General features: G+C 38.8%; 1 non-coding gene across 1 annotated transcript; it reads right to left on the bottom strand.

Annotated features, from left to right (window-relative positions):
• Nucleotides 1–10,681: 10,681 nt before the first annotated feature.
• TRNAK-CUU (transfer RNA lysine (anticodon CUU)) lies at nt 10,682–10,754 on the bottom strand. Its single transcript has one exon. It is a non-coding gene; the product is annotated as a tRNA-Lys (tRNA).
• Between the last annotated feature and the right edge of the window lie 538 nt (nt 10,755–11,292).

The following is an 11,292-nucleotide window of genomic DNA, read 5'->3' on the forward strand; positions in this document are numbered from 1 at the left end:
ATGGGTCCGCTTAGTCAGTACTTAATTCTGACAACAAACTTGTTATCAACATTTTGTTTAGTTCAGTACATGTTTCGGGATTCTGTCCTAATCCCTTCATCAGCCTTCTTAAAAAATACTCTTAACATATTAAAACTTTATACATGACCTATAAAAATTAGTTATCGGTACAATGTTATAATAATATTATACTAGCTGTTACCCACGGCTTCTCTCGCGAGGATTTGGTAAGTTGATAAAAATTAATTGTTCCTCGGTACTGCATTAAGATATTATCTGAAAATCCCTACAGTATAAAAAATCATCGATGAATTGCATTTGATTTGCCCCATAACCAGGCTACTGGCAGAGCTAAATATGGACCATGCGACATGGAACTCTACATGTGAGACACAGTCCTCTTTCAAGTCGGAAAAAAAGAAAGGGCTTCTTTATTTCTAAAGGAGATTCAAAATACCAATTTTCACGTCCGTGACATCTTAGTTTTCGAGATATAAGTATCCTCATAAAGAAAATTCAACTCCTTCTTCACTTATTTTCGATCTCCAGCTTAAGTTGATTTTCGAAAACAAAATGTACGTGTTTCTTTATTTTTAAAGGGGATTACAAATACCAATTTTCACGGCTGTAACATGTTAAGTTTATGAGATATGCCACTACTTGTTAGTTATCTTATCCATAGATTAACACAAGTATCTATGATTCTTTGGTGTTATGCTGCTGCTCGAGTTCGCAAGGAGACTCGTACAGACCTCGGTGGACAGGTATAAACACTGGATGTTTGACTGTCAAGTGCAATACGAAACGCAAGAGACAAGTTCAGTCTATCGTCAAGCGTTGCGAAGAAAAGACACGTTGCAGTGTAATAATGAGCCGCCAGAGAGGTCAGTCTTCGAAAGAAGAGAGAGAGAGAGTTGATGATTTTTCATTATAAAACAGGAAAATCATTAAAGTAAATTGGCAAAATTGTGAACAGGGGTCATTCAACTGTGCAGTGTGTTATCTACAGGCATACAAGTACCACTCAGCTTCAAATATAGTAGTCCATACAATTGGGCACGAGTATACAGACTGTCATGCCAAGATTGTGGGAAGCAATATATACTATATGCGAACTTTTTCTTGAGCCCGATTTTTACGGGATATGGGGTAAGGAGGGAGCGCTGATGGTTCCGGTTATACTGCCAATTGGATGGAAATGAAATCTGAATTGAATCGATAATATGATCGATCGATATGAATTTTCTAAACATTTATTATCTTACCTCAACAACTCTGTCGCACATACATTATTTAACATTATATAACATTTCTCGATGCGAATCTTGTTCCTAGCATGAATTAAATAGTTTGGCTTTGCTGTGTAAACAACATCAGAACTAGTTCGTAAAGTGTACGCCAGATGTCGCACAGCGATGCATAGTTTGTGTTTCAGAGGTTGCCAATATGGATGTCGAAGATAACCGAGGTCTACCGATTCAGCACTAGGGAGCTCAGGGCTCAAGAAAAGGTTCGCGTATAGTAGGTAACCCGGTAGAAACATGACACAAGTAAGTATTGTATGGACTACTATAATTGATGCTGAGTGCATTGAACAGTGCCTTATTATTATTATTATTATTATTATTATTATTATTATTATTATTATTATTATTATTATTATTATTATTATTGTGCGTGCGAAATGTTAATTTGATATTCCGCTTTGTAATAAACCTAGCGAGCCCGAGTATAAATCCTCGCACATTGAAGTTGAAAGAAAACATCACGAATGAAATCAGAAACATTACAGTGGCGGAACTCACTCGCGTTAGCCAAAACGTGGTTACCAGACACAATGCCTGTATAACCAGGAAGAACGACACTTCCGCAATCTCTTATAAGGTAAGATTTTAAATAAGATTGTATACACACTTACAGCAGGGCGGTTGAGGCAACTGCCGTAGCTCAGAGTTCAAAAACAGTGTGTTCGGCCTTAATTTATATGAGGCACCCTAAGGATCATAAGTTTTACGGGTAAAAAGAGAGAACAAACAGTTACAAAATTTATTTTAACAGTAATAAGAATATAAAAATAAATAATCATACAAGGGAAGCAAAAAATCTTCCAGTTGTTGAATGAAGTTACGATAAATAGCCATGTGTACTGCACATGAAATTATAAGATATGAATAAGACCAATGTCTTATTGAAGCTAGATAGTACAGAACCAGCTGAAAGGAATAATTAAACTACATGGTAGGTTGATTAATGTCAAACCGATAATTTAAGTTGAAAAAATATTGACACCAAAATATTAAAGCTAATTGAAGATGTAAAAAAAACCGTTAAGTTTGAGAAAAGAAAAATAAGGGGAGAAAATTCACAAAAATGGTAATTGAATAGATTTACAAGCTCTTGAAAACATGAGATATGTAGTACTTCTCCAGGGAGAAAAAGGTTAAAAAACGTTTAGCATTTAAAGTCTTCGGTCACAAGATTTTGATGACTAGTAGATAATACCTTGGTGAACAGATCTTCACAGGCAGGTAGACGAACCAGTCGTCAAAATTGCTTTTTTTTTATTTTTTTTAAAGAAAAGCCATTAATACATAGTGCTGTATGCAGAGAGGCCGATGAATAAAACGGTGTTAAATGTTAAGTCCAAACTGCCATCGGTTAGGTATTGTACCCACTCAGAGCCTGAGTCCCAACCAGCATTTATCTCAGGGGGGTGTTACGGTCCGAATCTATCGCAAATAATAAACCATAAAGAATTATGAAGATATAAAATCTCCAACTAAATCTCTGGGCACCATCTAATCAGTACTACAGGGTTGAATGGGACACTCTAATCATTAGCTTTAAGGCTCATCGGAAAAGCAAACAAATTATATTAAATCAGATCAAAGGGAAAAATGGAAGGCTCCGTCCTAGGAATGGGAACGGATATTTAAACGGTGAGCAAGGGTTTACTATTCTACAAGAACAAGAACCTGGAACAGTTTCCTTGCAAATGCTAAAGGATTATTTTATTTAACTTAATATTGAACACACACAAAATTCGTTGACCCTTATTTTGCCGATAATTTGTCAAATCATTATTGAAAATTTCACATATTAATATTTTACACTGTAGACCATCCATCCACTTGGGTGGTTGAATCGTTGATTTCTGAGGGTTGCAATTCGACCCTCGTGACAACACAATTACCTGTTGGCCAGGTGGGTGCGATCACATGAATCATATCATCGCCTCCACCTTTATTAAGATGAGACCAACCCGGGATAATACAAAACCGTCCCCGGGTTCCTAACCTAGATATGCTATCGTTAACCGAAGGAAACGACAAAGGGACTCTAACCTAATGGTCCAGATGTAGGGATATGCCATCACATTAAACATCACAAACTTAACTTATTATTTACAACAACTTGACATTTTTACATTATCTCGCCAGCTGACTTCTCTAGTATCCGTCAACATCATCATCCGAAATAATTTTTAAAAAATATTTAATTTTTTATTATTATTACTATTATTATTATTTTCATCAGTGGAGATCATCATTATCGTAACGCTTAATCATCATCAATTAAATATTTCAGTTTCATTTTTCACCATTATTATTCTCAAAAATAATATAATAAATTCTTCTTCTTATTCTCCTTCAAATCATTATTATGATAAATTAATTTCATTCGTTACACTGCAGTTAACTATTATTATGTTCATCGCATAACCCTTTACAATTATGATCTAGTTTGGCACTAAGCAATCAGTTAAGACATGATTTACTTGGATTATTATTATTATTATTATTATTATTATTATTATTATTATTATTATTATTATTATTATTATTATTATTATTATTATTGTTCCGGGGCATCTGTGGAAAGCAGAGGTGAAAGAAGGTGCTGGGGTGAATGGGTCTAACTACGATGTCAAGAATAGATTTAAAAAATAAAAAAAGAGATTATATATTTTTATAGGCCTTCAAAATTAAAAATTTTTCATAACAATGTTACAGGTACAAATAGCAATCATTAAACGAGATTGGGAAATTTCCACGATTCAGAAGCTTAACACTTTGGGCTTTGAGCTCCTAGTTTTACAATTTTACAAGAGGAAGAGGTATTATTTAATGAGGGGCACAAGTCCCCTAATTCCAGAGCACTTGCTCCTTAAATCACAATATCTAGCCTCCTAGAGGCACACCTTACGGTTACAAAATTTGGGAAAGAGCTAACAGGCTCTCCGTTTCTTTCAGCTTCCTCGAGGCAATCTCAAAAATCTTACACTCTCTGGCCTTCCATGGCCCAACTTACAATTTGAAACAGGGGTATCTCGTACCCAACCTATAGGGCCTTTGCGGAAAAGAACAGGTTAAGTGAACGGCCCGAAACACAAACAGAATGGAGGCGTATACTTTCACTCCTAGATATGAACACTAAAACAACCTAAGGGCTCTAGGCCGATGAAACAGGGGCTATTCCCAAACTACTGAGGTGACTCGCATAGAAATTACTTTAACGCATTACAGAAGGAAAAACATTAACAAAACGTAGTCACCTCAAACCAAGATGAAGGGGAGCTCGAGAGGGTACATCACTCTCTATCCCCGATTTACAGTTAAAGATTTTATGAAATTTTTACATCAGCCGGAAGAAAGTTACATTTTAGAAGAGTTTGTTACATAACTAAAGATTCGGACCTTTCGCTCCGATTATACTGCGGAGGTAGCAAGAAAGAATGAAGTTAAGTGGCGATTACCTTATAGATGTTCTAGCTGCTGACGAAAGAGGCCGCCCGCTTCCTGCTTAACCACACACACTCTCAGAAAGACGACGATCAATTGGCCAAGAAACGTGAAAAGCCGCAGTTTATAAACCTTCAGGGAAGGTTCGAGATCATTCAAGACTAAACCAACCACACCCTCTCAATTTAATTGGTCAATTTCAAAGTTACCTTCAGAATCGAACAAGAAGCCTGTGATAGGTTGAAAATTCATTACAGAAATTAGTGATTGGATAAATTCATAACTGGCGGAAGGAAAACGGAAATATTGCCAACCCAAAAATAAATGAACATCAATCAGTTACAAAAACCTAGAAATACCGAACTTCTTTCAATTATTTCTTACACCTCGCACCAGTGTGCATGATCATAGTTTTTTGGTGGAGTCATCTATGGAAGAATGTCCAAACTTCTTGATAAATGGCAAACAAAACAAGGAGAAATTTACTCAGGTCAGGAAACTGCACAATAACAAAATTACATAATATTTCGGTGGTGACACCTTCTGATTGAAGTTCTAAGTTCCTACTGTAGTAGTTTCCACCTTAGTTCGATAGAGGAGTTCATTTAGACGCTAATTTTGAATGTGCGGCGTTGAGGTGTACCTCCCGTTACAATTATTATTATTATTATTATTATTATTATTATTATTATTATTATTATTATTATTATTATTATTATTAAAAATTTTATGTTTGATTTCCGATCTTTAGAATTTAGTCACATATGTTAAACCCCATTATGAACCACCAAGATCAAATTTCACATCGGTCGGGACACAATAACGGTATTCGAAGCCGCAATCTTCATTTCATACTGTCGTTAATTTATGAGAACGCCATGTGCTCCCAAGACAAATATCAAATCTCCTTGCACCTCGCGGCTGGGAATCTACATCCAGTGCCTGCGATTGCTAAATTATTCCTTCCTTATCATTTGAAGTCCATTTATTCCACTGGAACTCTTCAAAACATATAATTCTCTAATTAATCATCGGTGTATTGACTCTTCTGCCACTCATAACACCGGAATCGGCATATAATATCGAAGTAGGCCTCGGGATTCATCTATTTCTTTATCAACATCAGTACGACTCAATTTCATCTCATGCCGGATTTTTGACCCGCACGAATTCAAATATACAAAATGGACTTAAACCACTCTGGGCCTTCAACATAGCGTGACTATCGCTTCTAAACAAATATTTATGATTATTATGGAGTCCAAGAACGTTAAATCAACAATTAATATTAAAATCAAATTTATTACCCGAATTAAAGTCTTCCACGCCACATGTTATATCAACATTTAAATTACTTTAACTTGCAATCATTCTATAAAACTAGGCCCGTGCATTTTTCACACAGCATTATTATTGAACACTCATTCTGACATTACTCGTGTTCATTTATCACTCCGGTAATTCTACTGATTATTATATTTGCTGTCCACTAGCGAAACTTTGCGGCTCACATAATCATTGATATTTACAGACAAACAAAACGGACTTCATTTCGGTCCCACAACATTTAAATTCTCTCACAACCCTCTACTTCTGGATAATCTTACAACATGCCTTAATATCTATAAAGTTTACGATAACTGACCTAAGTCGGACGAACACATTGGAGCACTTTAAAAAATTAATATCAATTTTATCCTTACGTGAAACGTGCTCCTATACAATCACTAAAACTTCAAGCACTTGAACAAACAAAATCGATCCTAATCTACTCTACGAAATAATCAAATATCTTATGAGTGCTTGATATAATTATTTACATATTAATTTGTCCCTTTATCTACATCTTAATTTAACGAGCCGGGAAGCGGCTCGTTTAACAATCAAGTTACCATAACGAACGAATATGATCCCTTCCGTTAACGTTAGCAACCTACAAATTTATTTTGATAGGGTACTCATCTCAGCGTTGTAGTTTGCCTAACCGGACGAGGAGCACAGGCCCCGTCCAGTTTAGCACGCCATACTTCAGGTCTCTATGTCAGCAAGCAGAGGTAATCCTTTACACTTTTCAATATTACACATTTTAAATTTTATAAAACAAATCAATTTTTACACTTGGAAGATATTCCACTGTAATTTTAACACAGAAATGTTTACACTATTGGATTTCTATCTACCCCACTTAATGTAAACATACATTGTTCATTCCTTCCCCGGCACTTCCGTATCTGTTCACGTTTCCCCCGTCTGAGATTTGTGATAGACAAAGTGGAGGCGGGACGGGTTTTCCTCCGGGTACTCCGGGTTTCCCTGTCATCTTTCATTCTAAGAACACTCTCCAGTATCGTTTCATTTCATCTGTCAGTCATTAATAATTGCCCCAGAGGAGTGCGACAGGCCTCGGCAGCCGGAATAATTCCTATCCTCGCCGCTAGTTGGGGACTTCATTCATCCCATCCCTGACCCTGCCATTGACTGGAAAAAAGTTGTAGGTTTTTATTTCCATCATCAAACTGCGCGTACGTTCATGTGAAGCATGAACCATTCCGTGCTGTCTCTTGGAATAATAAACGATAATTGTTTGCTACTTTCAACACATTGAAGGTTTTTTGGCGACGAAAGGGTTGGGCAGGGTTATGATTTCAGAAGGTAGCGGCCATGGCCTTAATTAACGCAAATCCCAGCATTTGCCTGGTGTGAAAGTGGAAACAACAGAATCCCATTTTCAGGGCTGTCGACGATGGGATTCAAACCTACTGCCTCCCGAATGCAAGCTCACAGCTGCGGGATCCTAACGGCACGGCCAACTCGCTCGGTGTATATAAACGATAAAGAACATCCACTCCCACACTGACAAGGATAACAAGGATCCAATCAGCCTTCGAGTTGAGAAGTCGACATACAGTTGAAACAAAAAGTATTTGTACACGTCATATAATTTCAAGAAATGTATGCACAGGAAGCTATTATGCATCTTAGTGTGTAAATATCTAATTTTACATAATATTTACAACTTATTTCTTCATTAAACTCTGTCCAGAAAATAAAACATTGATATTGGATTAGCAGAAACTACGAACAAACAAAACATTGATTCTTTCTCACAAACAAGAAGTATTCGTTCACATCATAGACCTGCGTATTGTTAACACAAAATAGCCATCAGCATTACATGTTTAGTACTTAGTTAGATGCCCTCTGGCTTTAATGATTGCCTTAAGCCTGCGCTGCATAGAATTCACATAATGTTGAGTGACGAAAGCAGGTATCAGGTCCCATTCAGCCTGCAGAGCTCGTTTGGAAACCTCTTTATTTTTAATGTCTCCTTTTCTTATATTTGCCTTCAGAAGGCTCCAGAGATGCTCAGTGGGGTTAGCGTCAGAGGACTCGGGAGGAGTATGAAGGTGTTTGGGAGTATTATACAGTAGCCACATCTTGACATTGTGCGCCGCATGTTTGGGATCATTATCGTGCATGAACATCCAGTCTTCTTCCAACCCCATTTTTCCACGCTGGATGGCAGTTCTTCTGTAAGCATATTCAGATACATCTTGTGGTCCATTTTTCCATTAATGAAGTGAAGACGTCCTACGCCTGATGCACTCATGCAGCCCCACAGACATATGGATCCATCCCCATGTTTAACTGCTGGAATGAAACTCTGGGGTTCCAGTTCAGCATTTGTTTTCGCCACACCTTTGGCCTTCCATCCGAACCAAACGCAATAAATTTGCACTCGTCAGTCCACACAAACTTGCTCCAAAATTCGTCTCCCTTATTCTGATATTTCATGCCAAATTCAAGTCGTTTCTTCCTATTCATTTCATTCACAAAGAACTTCCTACGTCCCACTCGACCATGGTACCCTGCAATTATTACACACTCCTCGCAGCGTGCTAACTGAAACCCATACACCCTTACTTTGTACAGTAGTTCAGTCGCTATCTTCGGGGCAGTGATTCCAGGGTCCTTGTTCATTGTTAGTAATATATAACACTTATCGCGTGGTGTAAGTTTATTGTGGCCGTCCACTTCGGGGTGTGTTTCGCACTGTTTTATCCCCGCCAAACTTATCTATTATATACTGTATAGTTTAGCGTAACCTACAAACAGTGCGAGCTATCTCAGAAAGTGACCTTAATTGATTATGTAGCCTATTAATCACCTTTCTTTCCTCGGGTGTGGTCTCCTCCTGTTTCCGTCCCATTTTCAGCCTGTTCTGTTACTCGAGCGCATTCAACGACCAAGTGCAAGACGCAAGTCTCCACAGACATGTGTGGTGTGGGGAAGGACACGTACTGTATTCATTTCATTACCTGCTTCGTTGCGTGCACGAATACATCTCGCACGAAATTCACGTCACATTTTCTGAATGATACTGAATAACTTTCTTTCTTTTTTCTTTATCTGTTTACCGTCCAGGGTCGGCTTTTCCCTCGGACTCAGCGAGGGATCCCACCTCCACCGCCTCAAGAGCAGTGTCTTGGAGCTTCAGACTCTAGGTCGTGGATACATCTGGGGAGGATGACCAGTACCTCGCCTAGGCGGCCTCGCCTGCTATGCTGGGATGAGATGGGAAGATCGGAAGGGATAGACAAGGAAGAGGGAAGGAAGCGGCCGTGGCCTTAAGTTAGATACTATCCCGGCATTTGCCTGGAGGAGAAGTGGGAAACCACGGAAAACCACTTCCAGTATGGCTGAGGTGGGAATCGAACCCACCTCTACTCACTTGACCTCCCGAGGCTGAGTGGACCTCGTTCCAGCCCTCGTACCACTTTTCAAATTTCGTGGCAGAGCTGCGAATCGAACCCGGGCCTCTAGGAGTGGCAGCTAATCACACTAACCACTACACCACAGAGGCAGACACACTGAATAAGATGAGTACGAAATATATTCTAATTCCAATAAAGCAAAGAATGTTGAGGTAAATTCTCTGGAAATTTATGTGGTCCGCCGCATACGCATTTTCTACGGACAAGAAAGGAAGTATCAACCATTTAACGAACCAACACCAAGTGTACGAATACTTTTCGTGTTGACTGTATGTTAACGTATACTTTTCGATCTTTCTTTCTTAATCTGTTTACCCTCCAAGGTTAGTTTTTCCTTGGGACTCAGCGAGGGATCCAACCTCTACCGAATAAAGGTCAGAGTGAAATGGAAATGGCGTATGGCTTTTACTGCCGGAAACGTCCGAGGACAAGTTCAGCTCGCCAGATGCAGGTCTTTTGATTTGACCTGCGCGTTGTGATGAGGATGTAATGATGATGAAGGCAACACATACACCTAGCCCCCGCGCCAGCGAAATTAATCAATCGAACCTGGGACCACTGTGACAAAAGGTCACCACGCTAACCATTCAGCAATGGAGCCGGTCAAAGTCAGGGTACTGGAGCGTGAGACTTTGGGACAGTGATACAACTGGGGGGAGGACCAGCCTCACCTGCTATGCTGAACAGCGGCCTCTTGGGAGGATGGGAAGATTGGAAGGGAGAGACAAGGAAGATGGAAGGATGTGGCCGTGTCCTTGAGATAGGTACCATTCCGCCATTTCCCTGCAGAAAAAATGCGGAAACCACGGAAAACCACTTCGAGGATTTCTGAGGAGGGAATCGAACCCGCATCCACTCAGTTGACCTCCCTATGCTCAGTGGACCCCGTTCCAGCCCTCGTAAAACTTCGTGAAATTTCGTGGCAGAGTCGGGAATCGCAACCGTGCCTCCGGGGGTTTCACCTAATCTCACTCACCACTATACCACAGAGGTGGGCCTTGTCGATCTACTACGTAAAAACGACAAGCTTCAACAGTATTTCATCTCACAATTTTACCTCAGTACACGTACCCTTTAAAACATTAATCGTCAGTTTATTTTAATTGGCAACGATTTACATTAAACTTTGTGTTGATTATTGAGAGGAATTCTTTTAAAATGCACCGCCCAGCGTGGGGCTCGAACCCACGACCCTGAGATTAAGAGTCTCATGCTCTACCGACTGAGCTAGCCGGGCTGCGGTGCACAGAAGATCTCGAATGAAATTACAGTTCACCATTCAGTCAAGAACAACTTCCAGTTCGTTCTGTTAGTGCCTGGTAATCCTTGTGACAAGGTGCACTTTCCCATTTTATAACGAAGTGCAGTCGATGGAGGTAAAGAAGTAGGTGACTGGAAATAATAATAATAATAATAATAATAATAATAATAATAATAATAATAATAATAATAATAATAATAATGCAGTGAAAATTACTCACACGTGTTGTAAGATGTTCCTATCTCTCTGACTATCTTTTGAAACATAAAAATCTGCATTTGTATTGAAAAATATGGAAATTCTTTATTTAAAATAGAAAATATGAAAATTATTATTCATTAAAGAAAATGCACAATCGTCGGACCTTGTACTCACACTTACTTCTTACCTGCGTACTTACACATGCGTTATTTGAAGGGCGCCAGCTACAACTCAGTGCAGCAATAATAGAATGAGAATCTTGACTATCTCTAGGATGTGGGGTAATAAGCTTACTTTTGACAACATACCATAT

The sequence above is a fragment of the Anabrus simplex genome, chromosome 1 (assembly GCF_040414725.1).
Source record: "Anabrus simplex isolate iqAnaSimp1 chromosome 1, ASM4041472v1, whole genome shotgun sequence".
NCBI lineage: Eukaryota > Metazoa > Arthropoda > Insecta > Orthoptera > Tettigoniidae > Anabrus > Anabrus simplex.